At 39.8% G+C, this 27,766-nt stretch overlaps 1 long non-coding RNA gene across 1 annotated transcript in view; it reads right to left on the reverse strand.

The window, feature by feature from the left end:
- Nucleotides 1-6,137: 6,137 nt before the first annotated feature.
- The window catches only part of LOC150084573 (uncharacterized), a 73,404-nt gene continuing 51,775 nt past the window's right edge, over nucleotides 6,138-27,766 (reverse strand). Inside the window, exon 3 of the long non-coding RNA XR_016547066.1 lies at nucleotides 6,138-6,440. This is a non-coding gene — a long non-coding RNA (uncharacterized LOC150084573). The remainder of the gene's footprint in view (nucleotides 6,441-27,766) is intronic.

Below are 27,766 nucleotides of genomic sequence, written 5' to 3' on the forward strand. Positions count from 1 at the left end.
TCTCTGAGCAGTGCAGATGGGCTGCAAGAGTAGCTCATGGTGTATTGTCAACTATATATAGGAATTTTTCTAAAGGGTTAAGGAGGTGATTGTTCCCTTGTATAAGGCAATGGTCAGGCTACACCTAGAGTACTGCATACAGTTCTGGAGGCCTCATTTCAAGAAGGATGTACAGCTGCTGGAACGAGTACAGAGAAGGGCAACAAGATTAGTGAATGGAACAAAGGGGGTGATCTTACGAAGAAAGGCTTAAGTTTTGCAAATTACAGTGTCTGGAGACTAGGCACCAGCGAGGTGATCTGATAGAGGTGTATAAAGCCTTGAATGGTTTGAGCATGCTCAATGCTGATGGGATTCTTCCTCTTGCTCAGAATAATCACCTGAGAGGGCATAAATTCAAATTGAGGAAAGACAGATGTAGGATATACGTGCAGAAATTTGCCTTTAGCCAGCGGGTGGTTGGTTGGTTGGTTGGCGGAACAGGCTCAGCTGGACAGGTATTTCGAACAAACAGAGGGGTGAAGTGGAAGTGGGTTTTTTTTTTTTTTTTTTTGGCTGATGCTGCATAAGCTTGCTTTCTTGCATACAATGCCTCTACTAATGTTGGTCCTCCACGTGCAGCTAAAACAGCTCGTAACCGCCGAGGCATGGATACTACAAGATTTCTAAACTGTCTTGTGGTATCTGGTCCCAACATGTAACCAGCAGATCCTTTTAACTCCTGTAAGGTTTGTGGTTGAGATACTGCAGATCGGAGTTGCTGTTCCAACACAAACCATAGATGCTTGATGGGATTGATGTCTGGGGAATTTGGAAGCCAGGACAATAGCTGAAAGTCTTCCTCATGTTCTATGAACCATTCTCTAAACAATCCAGGCAGTGTGGTGCCGCATTATCCTGCTGAAAGACAGCATCGCCAGAAGGGAAAACCATTGCCATGAAAGGGGGTACCTGGTCAGCAATGATGTTTGGGTAGGTGGTAGACGTCAGAGTGCACAGCATATGGATGACTGTCCCAGGGTATCCCATCAGAACATCGCCCAAAGCATTACACTGCCACCACTGGTTTGTTTTGGTCCCATGTTGCATTGAGGCACCAACACTTCTCCAGATAAATGATGCACACATACCCTGCTGTCCGCAGGGTGCAACAGGAAACATGATTCATCAGACCAGATGACTTTCTCCATATCACTCAAGATCCAGTATCGATGCTCGTGTGCCCACTGTAGGTGCTGTCGCCAGTGAACCATGGTTAGCATGGGCACTCAGAGCGGCATGTGGCTATGGAGCCCCATTTTCAGGAGGGTTCGATGTACTGTATGTTGTGACTCATTACTCCCATCAGCAGCATTCCAATTACCGGCTAGTTGCACCAGTCGCCTTTCTGTTGCCACGTACCATCTGGGAAAGCCTTTGTTAACCTTGAGCATCGATGAGCTGTGGTCATCCAACACCTCGCCGGCGGTTCGTGGGTTCCCTCTCCTCGGACCACTTTCAGTAGCTACTAACCATGGCTGACCATGAGCACCCCACCAGCCATGCCATTTTGGATATGCCCTGACCCAGTCATCTGGCCATTACAATTCAGCCTTTGTCACACTCACTTAAATCCGCTGCCTTTCCCATCTGAAGAACAAGAGTAACACTGATTGATGGAGCTCAATATCAGGTGTTTTTTATACTGTGTCCCGACCTGCGTATATGCCGTAGTTCACCTGCAGTTGCTTTGATTTGCAAAACGATTTGCTAGTCATGTTTTGGCTCATCGGTATATATTGATAGATTGGTTGCAAAAAAAAAAACATGTTTCTGGGCAAACAGCAAATCAATAATTTATGTTTTATATTTGTATTCTCGATACTTTTCATTGTTTATATTTAATTTTATATAATTATAATATATTTGTGAAAATTGTATTACAGTATATCTAAATTTTTCAACAATTGTTGAAATGAAATAAATATTGATCATATTTTTTATCTGGCCTGCCATAGTTGCAATAGTATGAATTTTGCTCAGCTGCTGAATTATTGATATAGAGTATGCTACTGTATTTTGTTTAACAACACCTTTTAAAAATTGTTCTGTACACATGTGGTTTTTATTGCAATTAATGTAAGTAATAAATGAATTCCAAACCCTCTATAAATTGTGAGAAGTCTCGATTTCTGTTATTCGAGATTTCCATTATCTGAAGCATTCTCAGTTCTGTTTAACACAGATAATCATGTTCCCACTGTACTGAACTCTATATTCCTTGAATTCGGTGAGTGCCTTTCCTCATTCATAGTTTCACTACTTGTGTGATGAGTTCATAAACAGTAAAAAGTAAAAATCTTCATTTTTGCTATAAGAACAAAGCTTATTAAAGACCAAATTTGATTCTCTGTGTTGACGTAATTTAGCATTAGCAGAGGCATGTAATGGAAGAATGCAAGATTATATAGCACCAGCTAAAAAAAAAAAAAAAAAATTTTTTTTTTTCTTATTTAGGTTGCTGACCTCCACTGCAACAGATGGAAGTTAGTACCAACTATCAATCGACTGCTGGCTAAAGGCGAATTTCCACACAGCTATTCTACAATTGATCTTTCTCATTTTGAATTTATATCTTCTCGGGTGACTAATCTGAGCAAGAAGAAGAATCCCATTAGTATTGAGCTTGCTCAATCCATTCAAGGCTTTAATTAGATCATCCTAAAGGTGCTTAGTCTCCAAAAGCTGCAATTTGCAGAACTTAAGCCTTTCTTGGTAACACCAACCCTTGGTAAACTTATTCCACTCACCAATCTTGTTGCCCTTCACTGTACTCATTCAAGCAGCTCTACATTTTTCCTAAAATGAGGTCTCCACACCTTTATATAGTACTCAAGACGAGGCCTGACCATAGCCTTATACAGGGGGACAATCACCCCCTTATCCCTGCTGGCAAAATTCCTGTATATCAATGACAAGACGCCATGAGCTGTGCTTTCAGCCTTTTTGCACTGCTCAGAAAACTTCATATCTGAAGTTGACACGTTGCTCTGGGGTTACTGCTACTCACATGCAGTAACCCCTTTACTTTGTAAATGTTAAACTTCGGTTGCCACTTCTAAGTCCATTTGCCCAAATTTTCTAGATCCTGTTGCAGTAGCACACTGCCATTACAGTCATTAACAACCCTACCAACCTTTACATCATCTGCAAACTTTGACATTAAGCCTGATATACCTTCATCAATATCATTGATAAATATACAAAACAACAATGGGTCCAACACCGAACACTGGGGGACTCCACTAATAACATAGTCCAAGAAGAGCAGTGTCCATTGATAATCACTTCTGTCTTCTCCAACTGAACCAAACTTTTATCCATTGTAGCAACTTGCCCTTAATGTCATACTGCTCCACTTTGTACACTGGTCTTCCATCTGCCACAGTATCAAAAGTTTTCCTAAAATCCAAGTATATGATATCAAAATTATTCTTTGCATCCAGTTCCTTTGTGACCACATCATAGTATCCAATCAAATTTGTCAGACAAGACTTTCCCTTAATAAACCCATGCTGTATCTGAACTATAACTGCAGTCCTGACTAGATGATCCTGCATCACTTCCTTAACCAGTGACTCCATTATTTTCTCTGGAACAAAAGTTAGACTAACAAGTCTGTAATTACTTGTTGCCCAGTGATCTCCCTTTGTGAATTGGGGTCACATTTGCTCAACTCCAGTCAATGGGGACCTCCCCTGAGTCCAAGGAAGCTTTCATAATTATGGCAAAGGGTTTGCTCATTTCCTTTGTTGCCTCTTTTAATATAAATGGATACGTCCCATCCACCCCAGATGCCTTTCTTATGTCAAATTTCAAAAATTTCTCCTCCACTTTGCTCTCAGTTATTACAAGATCATTTAGCTCCCTACCAGATTTTGATAAGCGACTAGCCTCCACTTCCTTACAGACCTCCTCATTTGTGAATGTAGATGCAAAGTACTCATTTAGTTTGTCAGCTACCTCAGCAGGTTCATCAACAATCGAACCACTGATGTCAAGAGTACCAATCTGATTCATCCCCTTCCTCTTAGAGTTTACATAAGTAAAGTCTTTACTGTTTTTCTTTGCATTTTTTGCCAAATATTTCTCATAATCTGCCTTTGCTTGCCTAATGACTTTGTGACTTGATTACATACTATCTTATATCTACCATAGGCATCTGTCTGCTGATAATTTATATGCATCCCATGCTGTTTTCTTCCCTGCCACAAGTCTCATTAGTTCATCTGACATCCATTTAGGCCTAAATCTTGAACAGTATTTCTTAGTTGGTATGAAAAGCCTAGTAGCTTCCAAGTTTAATTTCCTTGAATGCTTCCCATTTAGGATCTGCTGTTGGTAACATCTTCAGTTGGTCCCACTGTACAGAATTTAAAAACACTCTGAGACTACTGTAGTCACCTTTACGAAAGCAAAAACCTTTCCCTTTACCCCTGATGGTAGTTACATCTTTAAGTAAATCTCACATCAATACACTGTGATCACTGCCACCTAGTGGTTTCTTTATCTACAGATTCTTAATGCATGAAGAATCACTACTGATAATCAGATCAAGAGTATTACTACCTCTGGCCATCTCCCAAACATGCTGCTGTAGAAAACAATCATCCAATAAATCCACAAAAATCTTGCCGGTGTGTGAGTGACCAATCCACAAATTCCAGTCTATATCTGGGAAGTTAAAATCCCCCATTATAAGACAATCTGATTTACTGGCCCACTCTATTTCCCACAGTTGTTCACTGTACTTATCAGAGTCATTAGGCCTATAACACACTCCTATTCTCAACTTGGTTTTCCCATTGCTTATGTCACTCCAAAGCGACTCAACACTGCACTGTCCACCCATGTAAACTGGATGCACTTCCTTAGATTTTATGTGTTTCTTAACTAACAGCATAACCCCTCCTCCCTTGTCTATCCTTCCTGTACACATTGTACTCCCCAAATTCTAATTCTGCACTGCTTACATTCGTGTAGTACCATATCTCTAATATATCCCAACAATATCTGCTTTTGATGTCTTGACCAGCACTTCAAATTCATCAAATTTATTTACTACACTCCTAGCATTGGTGTACACGAAAGTATACATATACCTATTCCTACCCTTAGTTACCCACAAAACCCATGTATTTACTTGTTCCACGATGACTCCCAGTAGCACTTTAAATCCCCAGTACCTCGCTTTCCAATCTGCTGCTCATTCCAGTAGAAGCAGTGCAAGAATCACTTTCACCTCTGCATACCGTTAATCTATTTGTATGTGAATCCCCCCCAAGCTAGCAGTCAATATCATTTATCAATAATAAGTATAATTTTTGTACAAAGAAACAAACTCTCAAATTGTTTTCCAAAATAAAATTTTGGAAAACAATTTGAGAGTTTGTTTCTTTGGAATTATTTTGGAATAAGCTGAATGTTAATGGCATTCTTCCACTTGCTGAGACTACACACATTATTTCGGGTTGAGGAAGGATGGTTGCACGATAGATGTGAGGAGGTTTGCTTTCAGCTAATAGGCAGTTGATCGTTGGAACAGGCTTCCCTCTGTTGTTGTGGAAGTGGATGGGTTGAATAAATTCAAGGAAGAACTAGACAAATTCTTGGAAGGTACAGATGGATGAACTTTGTTTTTTTTTTTTTTTGTTTTTTTGTTGTTGATGCTATATAAGCTTGCTTTCTTGCATCATTTGCCATTACTACTACTGCTACCACTATGTAGATTATCCTGGATTTCATATTTGATTTTGATTTGATTTTTTGTGGCATAACAACCTGAATTTCAGACAAGTACATTAAGTTTATCTGGATCCTAGTACAATTACAATAAATTTTAAATGTATTTTTCTTATGCAATATAATTTTTTTCCATTTGTGATTTTCCCTCCTCAAATTTTGCCTTAGATAATACAGAAATTCATATATAAGAGGCTCTGATAATTGTAAACTCAACTACAACAGGTACTACCATAGCAAATACATAAATATTGCTATCCTGAGTCCTGATTGCATAAACTTTTTAAAATATTTAACACCTCTCACCTGGAATATAGTCTCCAAAGCCAATAGTAGACAAAGTAACAAAACAGAAATAAAAGGCTTGATCATATGTCCACCCTTCAATTTCAGAAAGTAGAGCAGCTGGAATAATTATAAATGCAGCACACCACACCAGCAGAAAGAAGTAACCCTGTGCAGAAGCTGTTATTTGTGTTGTTGGCTTTTTAACACTTTCAAATTTGACCTTTTTTGACAGTTCCAGAAGTCGTCCTTGAAAATACTCTGCAATTGTTGTTAAAAAAATGGTAGTAAGTGGAATACCAATCAGTGCATACAACACAAAGAGTAAACGTCCAGCAACAGTTTTGGGCACCAAGTCACCGTAACCTGCAAAACTAAACATTAATATATTCAATTCAAAAGTAAAGTTTATGTAAATGATTGTTACTGTTTATGATTGATTACAGCAGGTGACCCTTTAACCCAGTGACCTTGATATTAGTTCTATGTCTGCAGGGTGATATTTTCAAGTGCTATGCACTAAGATTTAGTTGTCAGCATGTCTATCTTGTTTTGGTGGCATTTCAAAACAATACACTCAGTATAGTATAAAATTTTCACTTGTATAGAGGTCAAATGTTTTATCATTAATTTTTATCAGTGTGCACTCTGATATGGTTGAACCTCTTGTTTTCAACATCCAAATAATCAAATGTATCTAATAACCCAGAAAAAAAAAATTATGGTCACCAACCTCAAATCTTTCAAACAGAAAAACCAATATGATTTATCCTATGCCATAACAAGTTTGTAGTTGCCACCAATTTGGAAAACGATCTACATTTAAATCTAATCTCTAATGGAAGGGGCTTCTTCCCCCCTTCCTCCTAGCATAGCTAATTTAAATAGTCGGAGATGAAGGTTGTGATTTTTCATCCATAAACTCTGGTTTGTATGTCTTCAAAATGGTCTTCAACAGATAACAGTACAGGAAAATTTTTAACAACATGCAAGCTGATAGCAAGTGTTAATTTTTGAAGAGACTCCTTTTTAATAAAGACATTAAAAGAAAGGAAAATAAATACACTCAATGATCACTGAATTGAGACCACCCCATATGGACATGATACATAGCTTGAAGTATAAAAAGCCAAACAGCATCATAAGCTAGAGCAGCGATAATATGTTGTATCTTGTTGTACAAGTCAAAGTGATAAAGTACCGGTTATGGGACAGAGAAAAGATATCACAGAGTTTCAAAAGGGCATAATTGTGAAAGTTTGTGGGTTGTGTCTCTAATATGCTTCCATATTGGAGACGCACATCTTGTAAGTTGCTCATGGCCCACTGCAGTTATAGTGTATAAAAAATGGTATTATTATTAGCCATATGGTGCAAGGAAGCCTGAGGCTTATGCTGCACCAGCCAAAAAAAATTTGAGTTACCCTGAGAGAGAGAGAGAGAGAGAGAGAGAGAGAGAGAGAGAGAGAGAGAGAGAGAGAGAGAGAGAGAATCAGAAGTAGAAGGAAATCACCAAGAAAGAGAAGAGAATGATGATATCCAGCTCAGGACCCTGGGTGTGCCAAGCCCATACTCACCAGATGTGAGCCCCTGGGGTTAATCAAACGAGTCAAACAACCTCCCACCCACAGAAGTGTAAAGGATTACGCAAGTTGGATGTTCATGGGGAGCGAAGGGTGTAGCATATTGTATGGGCTCAATGGCAGGTCACTGTGTAACAACTGATATTGCAATACAATATGGGGTATGCAAGAACAATATCCCACATGACGATGCACCGTACACTCAGACATATAAGATCTCACAGCAGACAACCAAGAGACACTCTCCTCACAACTGAAAAACCTCGTGGTGAACGCTGTGGTGTCAACAACATGCTGGTTGGACAATGGAGGACTGGAAACAAGTGTGCTGGTGAAATGCATCCAAATTATTTAGTGCAACATGCCAATAGATGCCTTCGTGTGTGGTTCAAGCAACCCGAGTCCATGGCCTATCATGCATGGTACCCACTATCCAGGCAGGTGGCAGTGGTTGCTTAATATGGGGCATGTTTTACTGGCAAGAACTAGGAACCCTGGTGCATATAGCAATAAAAATTACTGAAGCTTATAACAGCTACAAATTGATCTGTGATAGTGCCATAGAAAGGTTAGGTAGGCAAAGGCAGATTTTGAGAAATCGCTGGCAAAGATAACAAAGAGGGGGGGTTAAGGAATTCACATACAGGTCACAAAGGAGGTTATCAGGTCTGTAATCAGGTCACAAAGGAGATTAGGCAGGCGAAGGCAGATTATGAGAAATCTTTGGCAAGAGATGTTAAGAAAAATAGCAAGGATTTCTTTACTTATATAAACTCTAAAAGGAAGGGGATGAATCTGATTGGTCCACTTCATATCGATGGTTCGACTGTTGATGATCCTGCTCAGATAGCAAACAAACTGAATGAGTATTTTGCATCTACATTCACACATGAGGAGTTATTAAGGTTTGAAAATGGCAGAAGGTTATCAAATTGTTGCAGTGTGCTTAATGATTTTGTAATAACTGAGAGCAAAGTGGAGGAGAAATTGTTGAAGTTAAACATAAGAAAGGCACCTGGGGTAGATGGAATCTATCCAGTTATATTAAAGGAGGCAGCAAAGCAAAGCAACTAAGCAAACCCTTAGCCATAATTATGAGAGCATCCTTGGACTCAGGGGAGGTCCCCCACGGACTGGAGATGTGCAAATGTATCCGCAATTCACTAAGTCTGTAATTACTCATGTCGAAGGGTGACACGAGTAATTACAGACCAGTTAGTTTAACTTCTGTTCCGGGTAAAATAATGGAGTCACTGGTGAAAGATGCATTGAAGGATCATCTAGACAAGACTGCAGCAATAATTCAGACACAGCATGGGTTTGTTAAGGGAAAGTCTTGTCTGACAAATTTGATTGGATATTATGATGTGGTTACAAAGGAAGTGGATGCAAAAAATAATTTGGTATCATATATTTGGATTTCAGGAAAGCTTTTAACACTGTTGCACATGGAAGACTATTGTACAAATTGGAGCAGAATGGTATTAAGGGTAAGTTGCTACAATGGATAAAAGGATGGTTGAGTGGGAGAAGACAGAGGGTGGTAATTAATGGGTGCTGCTCTTCGTGGACTAATGTTATCAGTGGAGTCCTCTGTTGTTTTGTATATTTATCAATGATATTGATGAAGGTATATCAGGCTTAGTGTCGAAGTTTGCAGATGATACAAAGGTTGGCAGGGTTGTTAATGACAGTAATGGCAGTGTGCTACTGCAACAGGATCTAGATAATTTGGGCAGATGGGCTAAGAAGTGGCAACTGAAGTTTAACCTTGACAAATGCAAAGTACTGCATATGGGTAGAAATGACTCCAGAGAAACATACCAACTGTGTGGTACTACACTTAATGTGGTAGAAAATGAAAAAGACCTGGGAGTAATTGTGCAGTCAGATATGAAGTTTTCTGAGCAATGCAGACAGGTTGCCAGGACTGGCCATGGGGTTTTGTCAATGATATATAGGAATTTTTCTAGCAGGGAGAAGGAGGTGATTGTCCCTCTGTATAAGGCAATGGTCAGGCCAAGTCTTGAGTACTGCGTACAGGTCTGGAGGCCTCATTTTAGGAAGGATGTAGATTTGCTTGAGCGTGTACAGAGAAGGGCAACAAGATTGGTGAGGGGAATGAAGGGATCCTCTTACCAAGAGAGGCTTAAGTCCTGCAAATTGCAGTGGCTGGAGACTAGGCACCTGCACGGTGATCTGATTGAGGTGTATAAGGCCTTGAATGGATTGAGCACGCTGAATTCTGATGGGATCCTTCCACTTGTTCAGATTACGAACTTAAGGGGGCATAAATTCAAATTAAGAAAAGACAGATGTAGAATAGATGTGCAGAAATTTGACTTTAGCCTTTAGGTGGTTAATTGCTTTGTAGAACCAGAAAAAAAAAGTGTAAAGTTCTTGTACAATAGAAAAAAAAAAGTTGTTGTTTCTGTAGAAGAAGACACTGCATTATTCACAACTAGGTTTAAAGAATGACATGTACAGGGCACATAAAACGCCCTTGGATATTTTTCAAGTATTCTATTTTATACACCCTTTCTTACTCCTTTCATATTAACTCCATTGTCATAGCCTTGTCCTCTAAGCCACTCAAAACCTAACTTTTCCAAATGTGTCAGAATAAGTTCTGTCAAACCCTCTCTGGTTGAATCACTAGCTTCAAAAAAACCAATAAAGAATTCTTCAATTTCATATTTATTTTGAATGGAGTTAAAAGCGACAACTGTTATTGTTAATGAGAGCTGTTCAATATGATTTACGTCTCAGGTACAATTGGCGATTATCGAAAAATATTTAGCGATTTTTGTTATTTCGACAATTTTGCTTAAAATTACATTTCCCATCAAAGTTATCAATTCTTCTTGTATATTATTGCCTTAAAAACCGTAAAGCTTCTTCGTGTGAGCTGAAAAGAGATGAGAAGAACATACAGGAGTGGTAGCAAGTGCAGTAACAGTCAGAAGACGCCGCTTCAAAAAAGGACTTGTAGCCCGTAGTCCTAAGGAGAAGCCCCTCCTCACACAAAAAATGAAAATGAATTTAGTGTCACGCTCATGCTATATCATATTGATTGTACACTGGTGTGCAAAACTTAAGGACCAGTCAGGTTTTCACCTCTAGCTTCTCAGGAGTGGCCTGGATATGGGAAAAGCATACCAAAGGAACCTCGTAAGGTACAGAAATGATGTAAACAACAGCGACACAACAACGGAAACAAAACAGTACAGAGGGACTTGATTAAAAGATGGCAACAAAGCACTGGCTGCCATGATACAGATGCATCACTGCCAATGATGGAACAAAGGGAAGAGGTGGTCCTCAGTAGGAGATATGGTCACCCCTAATGTCGATGCAGGCTTTGCATCGCCTCTCCATACTTTGAACAATGTTGTTGATAAGTTCTTGCGGTAACATTGTCCATTCCTCTGTCAGCGCCATTTTTAGCTGGTGTACATTTTCTGGTGGGTGTGGACGTGCCGCTAGGCGTCTCCCCCAGAGCGTCCCATATGTGTTCGATAGGATTTATATCGCAGGAAACGGGCAGGCCAATCCATACGAACAATGTCTCCAGCAGTGACTCTTCAACCTGTACTGAAGAGGAGACCCTAAAGAATCAACGAGGGAGGTCACACCCAACAAGTATCCCCCTAATAAGCCAGTAAACTGCTGCCAAATTTAAACATAACAAAAAACCCCACAAGGGAAGTAGGACTACCAAGAAGAAGACCCCTGCAAAAGGAAAAGGACAAAAGGATTTAAAACAGGCCAATTACCAGGACCAAGCCAATAAAAAGGAAAACCTAAGGGAAGAAAAAATGGCAGTAACAGAAACAGAGGAAGATGAAACAACCCAAGGTGGAAGGGCGTCAGTAAAATCACTGATTGCAACATCAGACAAGCAAGTCGAATGTCCACCACAACAATACCACATAGCAAGCAAGGTGGAAAAAATAGAGACCATGTCGGTACTCAAAAATAAATTCCTGGATGCCCTCCAGGCGGGACAAGAAATCACCCCCCATATGGTAACGGAATTGTGCAGATTATGGGGCCACATGGAGAAAATAGTCATTGATACGACAATAGAGAATGAGATCCTTAGAGCAAACAAAGGCGCACAAACTTCACCTACACCTAGCCCTGGCCCATCATACGTCAGTGTTGCAGCATCAGGAAAGGAAGTGAGGAGTGCCACTGAATTGACCCCACCGAGCGGACAGGACAAACACATAATTATTATTAAGGCAACAAATGACTCAGTGATAAAAACAAGTGAAGAGGTCAGCAATACAATCACAAACAACTTCAAGACGGATCTCAAAAACATAAAAATAAAATCAATAAGGAAACTGAGGGACAGAGGAGTGGCCATCGAGGCAGCATCACTCAATGACTTAAATAAATTGAAGCAATGTGACAAGTTCCAGGAATTCAACTTTAAGATTGACTACCCACACAAATTAAACCCAACAGTAATAGTGTACGATGTAAACAAGGACCTTCCGGACAATGAATTCATGGAAGACCTATACGGAAAAAATTTTGAGGACTCCAAGATCTCCTCAGAGGAATTTACCAATGAAGTAAAAGTCCGATTCAGAATGAATGCAAGGCAAAGAAACAACAAGCATCTAGTACTGGAGGTCTCACCACGCATACGCACGCACCTACTCAAACACGATGGGCGCATATATATAGGGTGGTCAGCACACTACTTGAAAGACTTCCTTGTAGCGACCAGATGCTTTAAATGCCTGGCATATGGGCATTCAGCAAAGTTTTGCAGGCAGAGTGAACACACGTGTGGTCACTGTGGCGAGGTTGGACACCAGCGGGCCTCCTGTCCAAAGCCGGATGGACCAGCAACATGCCCAAATTGCAAAATACGGAAGCGAGACAGCAATCACTCATATAGAGATAATACATGCCCGGACTTCATAAGGGCCAAAGAGAACACAAAACAAAAGACCAATTATGTTTAATACTATCAATAATAATCTAAGTCGTGACAAGCTAACCTTCTGCCAACTGAACTGCCGACGCTCGGCTACAGTGACTTCAGATCTCGCAAAACTAGCACTTGAGAAACGGTTCGACATCCTAGGCCTACAGGAACCCTACAACTATAGGGACAAGGTAAAAGGAATGCCACCCAACACAAGAATAATTCAAGCAGAACTTTCAACTGATGGTGAAGGGAGAGGAGCGGTCACAAGGGTTTGGGCTGCACTCGCAGTGATAAACCCAAAAATAACAGTGACAAAAATAAACTGCCTCTGCACAAAGTATGCGGCAACAGCCTGCCTAGAGGGCCCGTACGGGCAGATACATGCGATGCCCAGGTAGAAACCAAGAAATTACCCCATATCTAAATTTCCTAGAGACACTGCTAAACACCCTTCCTGGGAAACAAATCATAATAATGACGGATGCCAGTGCATCCTCACCACTATGGAACAGCCCCCAATCTAGATGCAAAAGGGGAGCTACTGGAGGAACTCATCATATCGAAAAATCTGATGGTACACAATACCCCAGGGCATCCACCAACATTCTCCTCGGAAGTAGGAGAATCATACATAGATGTCACCCTCACCAGCAGCTCACTGGCGAATGCGATTACAAACTGGAAGTTACATCCAAACTAGTCAACAAGCGACCACGCAGTAATAACCTTTGACTATACAAAAGCGCTGACCCCTCAGGGTAGTAAGATCTCTCAGATCTCTCCCAGATATAAAACAAAAAATATAAACTGGGGCGAGTTTGATAAACAGGTGACAGACAAATTCACTACCACCTTTCTAGAAACAATACAGCACCAGCCTACGGAACAAATAGTGGAAAGAACAATGTCTCTCCTCACAGACATATGCGATGCCACACTAAAGAAAAAACGGAGGAAAGCAAACCAGGTGCCGTGGTGGACCAATGACCTAACAACCCTACGGAAATTAACGAAAAAATCTAGAAAAGACTTGAGGAATGCAAGGAGAACAAATAGACCACAGGACCAAATAGAGAGACTGCAAGAAATATATAAAGAGAACAGACGCAGATACAATAATGAAATATACAAAGAAAAACACCTAGCCTGGAAAAAGCTGGTTGAAGTCACATTGGGAAAAGACCCATGGGGCCTGATCTACAGGCTAGTATTCGAAAAACAGCATCCAGGAGAAGTATTCTCCACGATCACATGCTCCCCGAACAACGAAACACTAACATGGGAATGTTAATCAGTAAATAAAATCCTGGATGGAATTATAAAGCAGGATATAACAATCCCTGAGAGCCCGACGCAGACAGCCATCTGACTTCAACACCTGACATACAGGGCAGCAGATAAAGAGGACGATTTTACACACGGGGAGATTAATGATGCAATACTCTCCTTTAGTGATGGAAAATGCCCAGGACTGGATCTAATAGAGGTGACTATCATGAAAAGACTGTGGAAGAAGAACAGCACAGTACTGGAAACCCTTTTCAATAAATGCCTACATGAAGGCATCTTCCCTGCCCCCTGGAAAATAGCAAACCTCAAAGTCTTAATTAAACACCCTGACAAGCCCCCAAACCTAGCCTCCTCCTACCGCCCCATTGCCCTACTCTCTGTCATAGGTAAAGTCCTAGAAAAACTAATAGTAGGCAGATTCCTACAATACTATACTAAGAAAAATCTATCCTCAAACTGCCAATTCGGTTTCACCCCTGGCAAGTCGGCCGTGGGAGCTATCAAGCAGGTTCTAAACACTATTATTCCCTCGGAATTTAAGTATGTCCTAGGTCTCTTTGTAGACTTTAAAGGTGCCTTTGACACCCTATGGTGGCAAAGTGTGCTGGCGAGGTTTCGAGAGGCAGAGGTTTCAATTCCGATTTATCGTCTAATTACAGACTACTTCTCAAACAGGCACCTCGTGGTCTCAAGCGGAGCATGCTCCGTAACAAGACCAGTGACCCGCGGCTGCCCACAGGGATCTGTTCTTGGCCCAGTCTGCTGGAACACGGTCCTTGATGAGTGGCTCGCAAAAGATCTCCCCCAAATAGAGAAAATAGCTTACGCAGACGATCTTGTTCTGATCCTACAGGGTAACTCAAGGCGCGAGCTGGAATCCAGAGCAAAAGAGGCCCTGGAAGATCTAATGTCCTGGTGCACAATAAATAAACTGGAAATATCAGCAGAAAAAACAAAACAAGTCCTATTCAAGGGAAAGCTCAATAGAAATAGACCTCCATTAATTAAAATCAATGAACAGAGAATAGGCAGGGAATCCAAATACAAGTATCTAGGAATAATATTAGATGAAAATTTAACTTTCATAGAGCATGCAAAATACTTAAAGAAAAAAACTCAAAAATTAACCGGAAAATTACTAAGAATTGCAAGGAAAAAATGGAACATAAAACCATCCACACTGGCATTGTATTATACAAGCTTCTTCCTCCCCATTATATGCTATGGAGCGGGTGCCTGGGCACCTGGCATCAAACGCAGCCTAGTAAACAAATACCTATTACAGGCACAAAGAATCTTTCTTTTGGCCACCTCCAGAGCATGTCGAACCATCTCAACTTCAGCCCTCCAGATAATATGTGGAAAGCTACCCATAAAATATGAAATCATACAAGCATATCTAAATTACTACAGGAGACAAAGAATCCCACATGCCTTTGAAGAATATGCAATAAATCTTAATGGAACAGACAAAGAAGATCAAAGAAGACTAAGAGAAATGTTTACTACACAATGGCAAAGAGAATGGAGGGAAGAGACCAAGGGGAGGACAACGTATCAGTTCTTCCCCCTTGCACAAGAAATAAGCAAGACAAACAAACCTTGGCTGCAACCAGGATTATACACTACTTTCCTCATGTCGGGCCACGGAAGCTTAAACTCAAGACTACATGCTCTGAGGCTGGCCGATTCTCCTGACTGCAAATGCGGGTCGCACGAAACAGTGCAACACATAATGCTGGACTGCATTAACTACACGGACCTGAGGCAACCGTTCCAGCTAATAACAGAGGTGTACCACACGGAGGATTTCTTCAAAGTGACGGAATCATTGGAAACCTTCCAAGCACTGGCGAACTTTGCAGGGAGAGCATTCCAGAGAAGAAGGACTCTCCTAGGCCTGCCAGACTAGCAGGTAACCGTATCCTGTGACAACACTACACTGTGAAGGTAATGCGTGTTGTATTGTCAATAATTACCAAGTGAAAGGAAGAAGGGCAGGACAAGGAAAACACAGTCTGCCATGGACCTATGGCTTGAAAAGTAAGACAGTATACCTGCTGACCACATGAAAAGGTCAGGGAACACACAAACTTGTACGTGACACACAAAAACTCACCTAGCACATAAGAAAACAACAGTGATTATAAGAGACTGATTGACTTTTATGCCTATGTAAATGATAAAGAATTGAAATAGATATAAAATAACCTAGAATGCCGGGCTTCTCCACAAGGACAGGATTGGGCCCTGCGTGTGCAGGGGTCCGGCTACTAAAAACATCCTAAAACGCCCGCCCTAGGTCAGGACTGAGCCCTGCGAGAGCCAGGGTACTACCAAAATATTGTTTAATAAGGAAATGATTAAGAGTGCAAGAGAAACTGGCTGCCTCCACGTGGCAAGTGACGGGAGCGAGGGGTCAGGACACTACAAGTCCGCGACTCCCTGCTGCTAAATGCCAGTTGCCAGCCACAAACAACGAGAACAACACACTACATACACTAAAATACAAATTAAAGGGTAAAATAAAAGTTTTTTTTTTTTTTTTTATATATAACATAAGCATAATTAGACCTAAGTAAATATATATATAGATATATATATATATATATACATACTTTTTTTTTTTTTTTCTTTAGTCAAAATTCAAAATTGTATACGTTATCATTAGAGAAATTGTTAAAAAATTTTATGCTGGCAAAGATAAACGCTTAAACAACAGCGGATATAGGAGAAACCCTGGATACCGCTAGTAACCTACCAAAACACTATGTCACTATGTATATTATTGCTTCGATAAGTCACAGACCATTTTTATCAGACTCGCTTTGAACTTTCCTGATATATTCTTCCATAACTGGATCAAACTCAGAAAGCAATTCTACCAACTTTAGGAAGTTTCCATTATTAGGCTGAAACAAATGTTCAGTTGTTCCACGAAAAGCTAAGCATTGTGAAACCAATAGTCTAATTATTGACATAATTCTTTTTAGAACTCCTCTCCAATGCTGAATTTTAATATCTATAATTCGTTGATATTCAGCGTCGATAGTTTTTTTCTGCTTTAATCGAATGTCCAATTCTTTCCATGCTCTAAAAGCATTTCTGTGATTTATAGACTTTTCATGCATTGTGAGGGCTCTTATAAGATTTCCCGTCAGAATAGCCTTTTTTTGGGCCAGTCACTAATAGCAGACAAATTATCAAATAACATACAACAAAAGCAAAAAACGACATCATTTGTAACAGAGTAAATCAACCAACTTCTCTTAACAACTTCACCATTGCTCAACACTTTCAAATAATGCGAGGGCGAAAATCTACACCTTCCTTTATTAATAGGAAACTCGAAATCTTTAATTTGATGTGGACCCCTCTCAACCAGTATTTGACAAGTTTCAGATGACATGCAGAAAGCATTCCATAATGCAGGATCAGAAGGAATTTCGTTTAATATCTGCTGGCTGCCACTGCTACTGCTACCCAGCTCTTGATGAACTTCTGATGGAGTTATTTTTTGGCTTTCTTCAACAACTTCTTCTGGAACTGATTGGGGCGGCACTGAATTTTTATTTGCGAAATCCAAAGCAGTCGCTGTTGATGTGGATGGCTCATCTAAACAGGACTTTTGTACTAAGAATTCCTTCATAACATAGCTTAGCTTTCTTCCTTGTTCTTCTTTCTTTTAAGCGTTTCTTTTTATATTGACTTCCAGGCAATTTTTTCCTTTTCTGTTCAATACTGTAATAAAAATATTAAATAAAAATTCATTTTGCAAAGATGCAACCAGGGGGGGGGTCATTGAAAATGATTAAATATGATGATGCTTATCATGCTATTAAAATAGGGTAGATAAAATAATGATAGAAATGAGTTTCAAAGCTATTAAGATTTGTAGGTAACAGAACATAATAAATAGATAACGAATATCTGTCAAATTCACAGCTAGCAGCCGTTTTGACATATGCCTTTCTTTTAACTTGTTATTGTATTGTCTCCACTTCAACGTACATGAATTTGGTAAAAATAGAGCAATAAATAACGAACGCAAAAGTAGGCAAATGCAAATATTTCCTAAGCAACTGTCTCTCTATCACACACAGAACGCAAAAGTAGCCCAATATTACCTAAATAACTCTCTATCTATCATACACAGGCACACATTCCACACCTGGGATATACCCAGTCCATGCAGATGCTACTTTTTAATTCGAGTCCCTATTGTCATAACATAATCATTTTCAATGATAATAAGTAACTACAATTGCTATAAAAAACAATAATTCTCTTACCTGATATACTTTTTAAACACAAAAACTGAATTAGTATAAATGCAAAAAGATTATATATCTGATTTACTGATTTAAACACAGCACAGCCACTTGCCACTTCTCGAGACAAACTAACATTAAAATCAAATACTGTCAATAATTGTAAGCTCAAAGCAGAACTATCAACATGTAACATGTGCAATTGTCTTTTGTGATAATTGCCGCCTCAGCTTTTAGGAGTGGCCACGCGGTATATTGCAAACAAAAATAATAGCTTCGCACTGTCAGATCAAAAGTCTTTCGGCGAGCACTCGTCAACGATGCACCTGCACCAGAAACCGAAATCAAAGGGTACCGAAAGCGCTTAGGCAGAGGCATGCGATAAATCATAAATCGTATACATCAATATCGGAATAACATAGACCAATATAGAAATGCATTGCATAAAGATTTTTAATTATTGAATGATTCAAATTGTATTTTGATTTCGCTGCTTATGCCCCCCCCCCTTACAGTGCTGCCTGATGTGGCCGCCTCTCTGTATCATAGCACGGCCCTGAATATAGCTGGAAAAACATAGTGGAATAACAGCTTATTGAAGTAATCTGAGATCTCTAAATGCAGAAAGTGGAAAATGTTTAAATTTTTTAAATGCCTTAAATGTATTTTAATTGAGCAATCTTCATACATAAGGGCACAAAAGTGGGGATGACAAAAGGAACAAAGAAAAGAATAGTACAGGTAGGTCCCACTTTACGATGGTCCATTTTACGACTTTTCACATTAACGACTGTTTCAAAATATTACCTGAAAAAAATTGAAAATAAAAAAATCACAACTCAGTAACACGCAGCAACACCTGCAAGTTCAACCACGCACTACGCGTTTCTTTTGTTTATTGTGGTGAATTGTGGGTGGAATGATAGCTACACCAAGAGTTGTTTACATTCAGTGTGCCATGTTCGTTTCGTTGTGAATTTTCCCTCAATTGTTAACAGGTTACACAGTGTTATTTCTCATTAATAATAATTTTTGTGTAACCGTGAGCTCTAAGTGTAGGGCAGTTTCTGTGTGGGGGAAGGGGAGGCACAAAGAGTGTAAAACACTAACAATTAAGGTTGTTGTTGTTGTTGTTTGGTTTTTAGGAGCATTAGCAACTAAGGCCATATTGCTCCGGAATATGCGGTGGTCATTCCCTGACCTTTCCGCATCCTCCATATTTGGTGGTGACGGGCTCGAACCCCGGTCTAATCAAGAAGCGTGTGGTACACACTGCTGCTCCTTCCCACCTGGCTACGGAGACGCCAACAATTAAGGAGAAAATGGATGTGAACGTCACATGGCGCCTCTTGAGCATCGGTCAGATGTGTAAGGCGTTGAGTTTAGCACCTTCTACTGTATCAACAATTATTATTATTATTATTAGCCATATAGTGCAAGGAAGCCTGAGGCTTATGCTGCACCAGCCAAAAAAAACATCCCGAGTTACCCTCAGAGTGACAAAGAGACAGACAGAAGTAGAAAGGAATCACCAAGAAGGAGAAGAATGATGATATCCAACTTGGGACCCTGGGTGTGCCAAGCCCATACTCACCAGATGTGAGCCCCTGGGCAATGTTGATAAAATAAGGTGCACATACACAGGGATAACAAGTGTGTCATCCTCCAGAACAACTTATTCATGCAGTGAGACAACGGAAAAAATGGAAAAATTGTTAGTGTTGTCGGTTGATGATATGAACCAAAATAACATTTCTGTTACGCACGTGGTAATTCTGGACAAGGCAAAGTCGTTATTTGATGAATTATGTGAAGAATCTGGCAGCACTGAAACATTTACGGCCAGCAAAGGGTGGTTTCATCAGTTAAAAACTGTTGTAAAATTCACAATATGAAAGTGTCTGGTGAGCTGCTAGTGCTGATGTTGCAGTGGTGGAAGAGTATTCTTCCGAATTTAAATGCTTAATAGACGAAGGCAACTACCACCCTGATTTAGTTTTTAATGTGGACGAAACGGGTAGTGGAGTCATCACTTGAGTAAATAAGTACTTAAATAAAATAATTTTATTAATTATTTTATACATAAGTATAAATAAAACATGTGAATTAAATGTTTAAAATATTTAATTATTTAAAAAGAACAGAAATATTAGTGCATACTTAGAAAAATTTTGGGAATTTTGGAACCTATCTCATTCAATTACATTATAATTTGATCTTGTTTTACGACTTTTCATTTTATGACCTTGTTTTGCTGGAACCTAACCATGTCATAAAGCAGGTCCTACCTGTACATTTTTCTCAGTGGTTATATAAAACCCCAGGGCTCACATCTGGTGAGTATGGGCTTGGCACACACAGGGTACTGAGCTGGACATCATCATTCTTCTCTTTCTTGTGATTCCCTTCTACTTCTTCCCTTCTCTTTCTCTCTCTCACAGGGTAACTCAGAAATTTTTTTGGCTGGTGCAGCATAAGCCTCAGGTTTCCTTGCGCCATATGGCTAATAATAATAATAATAATAACTAAGCAAATAACACTATGTTATTTGTTTCAATGTAATATTTATGATACTACTTTCTATTTATTAATGTGTGTGTGTACACATGCACGTGCATGCATACTGAATTTTCAGAAAAAAACTCATTTCCTGGATTTATATCAAATGTAACACATGGGGTTCCCACTAAACTATAACTATGCCCTATCTTCTGGACAGGCCCAGCTTGTGATCAGGAGACACAATTGCACATATACAATCTTTTTTTCTTTTTTATGTGAACCCCAAACACAAGAGGTATTAGAACCTATAGTACTTAGTATCGTGCTTGGGGAATCTACAGGGATTCCCCAAGAATCCAAGGATGCTTTTGTTATTATAGTTAAATGTTTACTAACCTTTTTTGCTACATCTTTTAATATAATCTCTTGCTACTTCTTTTAATATCAATACATATGCAATTATATAATGTGATTTAAATATGTGATTTAACATATGCAATTATACAAAGGGTACTAGGAAAGTTTTGCAATATGACGCAACAATGAATCACAGGAAGCTGCTTGTTGCTGCATGTTGAGACATGTTCATACGTGCATAGTAGCCGCCGCGCCAAGTCGATGGGCTCAGTTATTCATTAGTAGTGAGAGTGTAAAGTGCTTGCGATGGCATCGTGGTCACGAAATGAGATAAGGACAGTTTTGCGGTATAATTTCGTGCGTGGTTTAACCATAGACCAGTGCTTAGAAGAAATGACTCTTGCACTGGATGATGATTGTCCACATTGTACAACGATATTCAGGTGGTATAGAGAATTCCAAAGGGGAAATTTCACTCTGGAGGATTCTGAGAGGCCGGGAAGGCCACGAACGTCAGTTACGGAGGAAAACGTTACTGCTGTGAGGAAAATGCTTGTCAAAAACAGGCGAGTGACCTACCAACAGATAGAGGATACTTTGGGCCTAAATGCACCAGCAATTCGTTCGATTCTGCAAGATCATTTGCACGTGAAGAAACTTTGTTCTCTCTGGGTGCCGCATCAACTGACTGAAGAGCAGATGACACGACGTGTGACTTGGTGCCGGGAGATGTTAAAAAAGTTTGATAAGGGACAATCTCGGTATGTGAACAACATCGTGACAGGTGACGAGACTTGGCTGTACTATTACGATCTGCCGACCAAGGCTCAAAACAAAGTTTGGGTCTTTGATGATGACGACACACCCGTAATTGTCAGAAAATCCTGATCTGTAAAGAAGAAAATGATAGCTGTATTTTTCAAATCGAGTGGAATTGTGGAACGTGTCGTTTTGGACACGCAGAAGACAGTCACAGCTAAGTGGTATACTGAACAATGCCTGCCTAAAGTCATTGGATCTATGAAGAACCTGCGGCCAAAGTCAAGAATGGACACCTGGTACCTCTATCACGATAATGCTCCAGCTCACCGCGCCAAAGCCTGCACCGAATATTTGACCACGACAGGACTGAAACTTCTCGAGCACCCTCCCTACAGACCAGACCTTGCTCCCTACGACTTTGCACTGTTCCCGCATGTGAAAATGAAGCTAAAAGGGAGACGGTTTTCCAGTGATGAGGACCTTCTACGGGCTTGGGACAACGAGTGTCTTTACTCCCTAGTGAAACTTGGCAGAACTGGTTTAAAGATTGGTTTCGGAGGATGGAGAGGTGTATTGAATGTAGAGGAAATTACTTTGAAAAAATTAAATAAACAAAGCTGTATTGCAGAACTTTCCTAGTACCCTTTGTATAATGTGATTTAAATATGTAAAGGGAAGAGTGTTTGCTTTCTTAAAGTTGACCATGGTGGGGTCAGACATTTCTTAAATTCTATCCAGTGAGACCAACAGCACTGAGTCTGGCAGCACTGAAACATTTACAGCCAGCAAAGGGTGGTTTCATCAGTTTAAAAACTGTTGTAAAATTCACAATGTGAAAGTGTCTGGTGAGCTGCTAGTGCTAATGTTGCAGTGGTGGAACTGATGATGTTACCAACAGCAAATTCAAAATGGAGAACATTCAAGGAATTAAGATACTAGGCTTTTTGTTCCAACTAAGAAATGCTGTTCAAGGTTTAGGCCTAAATGGACATCAGATGAACTAATGAGACCCTTGGTAGAAAAGAAAAATGCATGAGATGCATATAGATTATCAGGCAATACAGAGGCCTGTGGTATATAGACGCTGGTCAGTAATCAAGTTACAAGGGAGGTTAGGCAAGCAAAGGCAGATTATGAGAAATCTTTGGCAAACAATGCAACAGTAAAGACTTTACTTATGTAAACTCTAGAAAGAAGGGGATGAATCAGATTGGTACACTTAACGTCGACAGTTCGATTATTGATGAACCTGCTGAGATAGCTGACAAACAATGAGTATTTTGCATTTACATTCACACATGAGAGGTCTGTAGGGAAGCAGAAGCCAGAAGCTTATCAAACTCTGGCAGGGAGCTAAATGATTTTGTAATAACTGAGAGCAAAGTGGAGGAGAAATTGTTGAAACTGAACATAAGAAAGGCACTGGGGTGGATGGGATTTATCCAGTTATATTGAGGGAGGCACCAAAGGAAGTAAGCAAACCCTTAGCCATAATTATGACAGCATCCTTGGATCCAGGAAAGGTACCCATGGACTAGAGATGTGCAAATGTATCCTCAATTTATAAAGGAGGATCAAGGGTAACACAAATATTTGCAGACCTGTTTAACTTCTATTCCAGAGAAAATAATAGAATCACTGGTTAAAGAAGCAATGCAGGATCATCTAAACAAGACATAACATGGGTTTGTTAAGGGGGAATCCTGTCTGACCAATTTGATTGGATACTATGATGTGGTCACAAAGGAACTAGATGCAAAAAAATAATTTTGATATAATGTACTTGGATTTCAGGAAGGCTTTTCATACTGTTGCACATGAAAGACTGATATACGAATTGGAGTAGTATGGCTTTAAGAGCAAGTTACTTGCTGGATAAATGGATGGTTGAGTGGGAGAGAGTGGTACTCAATGGGCAGTGCTCTTCGTGGACTAATGTTATTAGTGGAGTTCCCCAGGATTCGGTGTTGGTCCCATGGCTGTTTTCTATATTTATCGATATGGATGTAGTCCAAGTTTGCAGATGATACAAAGGTTGGCAGGGTTGTTAATGACAGTATGCTACTGCAACAGGAACTAGAAAAGTTGGGCAGATGAGCTGAAGGTGACACCTGAAGTTTAACATTGACAAATGTAAAGTATTGCATATGGGCAGCAATAACCTCACATTAACGTACCAATGGTGCAGTCGGTGCTAGACAAAGGTATTTCCATGCCCCAGACATAATGATTTTTTGGCACCCTTTACTAAGGATACAGATATTTTTGACTTATTATTCTTCTGCTTTTGGAGCCCCATAAAGAATGGTGCCCCTGGCAAGGGCAATGCTAGCCCATACCTTAATGCGGCACTGGGTGCAATACTACACTCAGGGTAGTGGAGAAAGAAAAAAAAAAGATCTGGGGATAATTGTGCAGTCAGATATAAAGTTTTATGAACAGTGCAGACAGGCTGCCAGAGCAGCTCATGGGGTCTTGTCAATGATATACGGGATTTTTCTAGCAGAGATAAGGGGGGTGTTATCCCTTTGTATAAGGCAATGGACAGGCCACACCTTGAGTATTGTATACAGGTCTGGAGGTTTCATTTTAGAGCTGCTGGAACAAGTACAAAGAATGGCAATGAGATTAGTTAGGGGAACAAAGGGTTACTCTTAGAAAAAAAGACTTAAGTTCTTCAAATTGCGGTGTCTGAAGACTAGGCACCTGCTAGGTGATCTGATTGAGGTACACAAGGCTTTGAATGGTTTGAGCAAGCTCAACGCTGATGGGATTCTTCCTCTTGCTCAGATTATGTACTTGAGGAGGTATAAATTGAAATTGAGGAAAGATAGTTGCAGAACAGATGTGCGGAAATATCTCTTTAGCCAGCAGGAAGTTGATTGCTGGAATAGACATTCACTGTCTTTGTGGAAGTTGACAGCTTAAATAAATTCAAGGAAGAACTGGACAAAATATTTGGAGTGGATGGATAGGTGAAATGGAAAGGGTTTTTTTTTTTTTTTTTGGCTGATGCTGTATAAGCTTGCTTTCTTGCATCATATGCCACTACTAATGATAATACTGTACATATAATCAGACTGCAACTACAGAGAGAAGACTCTATGCTCTATAGATGTATTAAAGTCTAAGGGATTAATAGTTTGGATAAAGAATTCTGTAGACCAATTTTTGTTCAGCTTAATTTCTTTAATATACTGTAATTTTTATAATATAATGAATATAGTTTGAAAAGTTCTGAAGTTATTTTCTGTGACAGTTTGTAAATTTAATTCTTTCATTTTGTAAACCTAATTCCAGTAACTTATGTTCTTTTAGATTTACTACAAGTTAAAATTAAGGTCAGTAGTTCATAAATTTTTAGTGTAGGTAACCCTCGTACAACACAGTAGTTAGGTTCCTATAAAATCTCATGTAGTGCAAAACTATGTTATACGGGACTAAGAACCAAAAGGGGGGGGGGGTTACATGCCAAAAGCTAACAAAATACAACACCTTTTTTTTTTTTTTTTTTTTTTTTTTTATAACTATCAACCTTAATTTTTTATTTTTTTTTATTTAAGTTTCCGAGTTTGTAAGATGTTTGTTTGGATTTTGCTATTTTTAATAATAGTAAAATCTGAACAAACTTCTTACAAACTATATTAGCATTAGTAAAGGCACATGATGCAAGAAAGCATGGAAGTTAGTTCCAGCAATCAACTACCTGCTGGTTAAAAGCAAACTTCCGCACATCTATTCTACAACTGTCTTTCCTCAGTTTTAATCCATGGCCCCCTCAGGTTTGTAATCTGAGCAAGAGGAAGAATCCCATCAGCATTGCACATGCTAAATCCATTCAAGGCCTTATACACCTCAATCAGATCACCACGCAATTTGCAGAAGTTAAGCCTTTTTTCATAAGAGCGCCCCTTTGTTCCCTTCACGTCTTGTTGCCCTACTCTGTACTCGTTCTAGCAAGTCTACATCCTTCCTAAAATTAGGCTTCCAGACCTGTACACAGTACTCAAGGTGTGGCCTGACCATTGTGTTATACCATGGGATAATCATATCCTTATCCCTGCTCGCAAAATTCCTGTATATCACTGACAAGACCCCACGACCTAGTCTGGCAGCCTGTCTGCACTGCTCAGAAAACTTCATATCTGACTGCACAATTACCCCCAAGTCTCTTTCATTCTCCACTACCTTGAGTGTAACACCACATAGTTGGTACATTTCTCGGGGGTTACTGCTACCCATATGCAATACATTGCATTTGTCAATGTTAAACTTAAATTGCCACTTCTCAGCTCATCAATCCAACTTTTCAAGATCCTATTGCAGCAGCAGCATGCTATCGTTACTGTTATTAATAACCCTGCCAACCATTGTATCATCTGCAAACTTTGACATTAAGCTTGATATACCTTCAACAATATCATTGATAAATATACAAAACCACAATGGGCCTAACACCAAACCCTGAGGGACACCATGTAGAGCAGTACCCACTGATCACCATTTTCTGTCTTCTCCCACTCAACCATCCTTTTATCCATTGTAGCAACTTGCCCTTAATGCCATATTGCTCGAAATTGTACAGTAGTCTCCCATGTGCAATAGTATCAAAAGTTCTAAAATCCAAGTATATGATATTAAATTTATTTTTTGCATCCAGATCCTTTATGACCACATCATAATATCCAGTCATATAAGTCAGACAAGACTTGGCCTTAACAAACCAGTGCTGTGTCTGAACCGTAACTGTAGTCTTGTCTAGATGATCCTGCATTGCTTCTTTAACCAGTGATCCCATTCTTTTCCCTGGAACAGAAGTTAAACTAACAGGTCTATAACTAACTCATGTCACCTTTTGATCCCCCTTTGTGAACTGGGGACAAATTTGCACATCTCCAGTCCATGGGGACCCTCCCTGAGACCAAGGAAGCTTTCATAATTATGGCTAAGGGTTTGCTGCTTCCTTTAATATAACTGGATAGATCCCATCCACCCCAGGTGCCTTACTTAAGTTAAACTTCAATAATTTCTCCTCCACTTTGCTCTCAGTTATTACAAAATCATTTAACTCCCTGTTAGAGTTTGATAAACATCTGGCCCTCCCTTCCCTGAATAACTCCTGATGTGTGAATGTAGATGCAAAATACTCATTTTAGTTCGGCAGCTATCTGATCATCTACAGTCAAACTGTTGATATCAAATGGACCAATCTGATTCATCCCCTTCCTTTTAGAGTTTATATAAGTAAAGAAGTCTGCTGTTCTTCTTTGCATCCTTTGCCAGAGATTTTTCATAATTCGCCTTCGCTTGCCTAACCTCCTTTGTGACTTGCTCACAGGCTAGTTTGTATCTATCATAGGCTTCTGTGTTGCCTGACAATTTATGTGCATCCCATGCATTTTTCTTCTCTGCTATGTGTCTCATTACTTCATCTGACATCCATTTGGGCATGAACCTAGAACAGTATTTCATCAGTTGGTCCCACTGTATAGACTTTAAAAACTATCTCAGACCACCATAGTTACATTTGCGAAAGCAAAAACCCTTCTATTTACCTCTGACAGTAGTTGCATCTTTGAGTAAATCCCACATCAGCACACTGTGATCACTGCCACCTAGTGATTCCTTTATCTGCATGAAGAATTGCTACTGATAATAAGATCCAGAGTATTACCTCCTCTGGTTGCCTCTCAAACATGCTGCTGCTGCTGTAGAAAACAGTCATCCAATAAATCCACAAAAGCCTTGCTAGTGTGCAAGTGACCAACCCACAAGTTCCAGTCTATATCTGGGAAGTTGAAATCCCCCATTATAAGACACTCTGATTTACTGGCCCACTCTATTTCTCTGTATAATTGTTCATTGTACTCATCAGAATCATTAGGCCTATAACAACTCCTACCCTCATTTTTGCTTTCCCAGTGCTTATGTCACACCAAACCAAACTGACTCAACATTGCACTGTCCATCTATGTCAACTGGAT

Source organism: Mastigoproctus giganteus, chromosome 6 (genome assembly GCF_048544385.1).
Source record: "Mastigoproctus giganteus isolate SK-2022 chromosome 6, ASM4854438v1, whole genome shotgun sequence".
Classification (NCBI taxonomy): Eukaryota; Metazoa; Arthropoda; class Arachnida; order Uropygi; family Thelyphonidae; genus Mastigoproctus; species Mastigoproctus giganteus.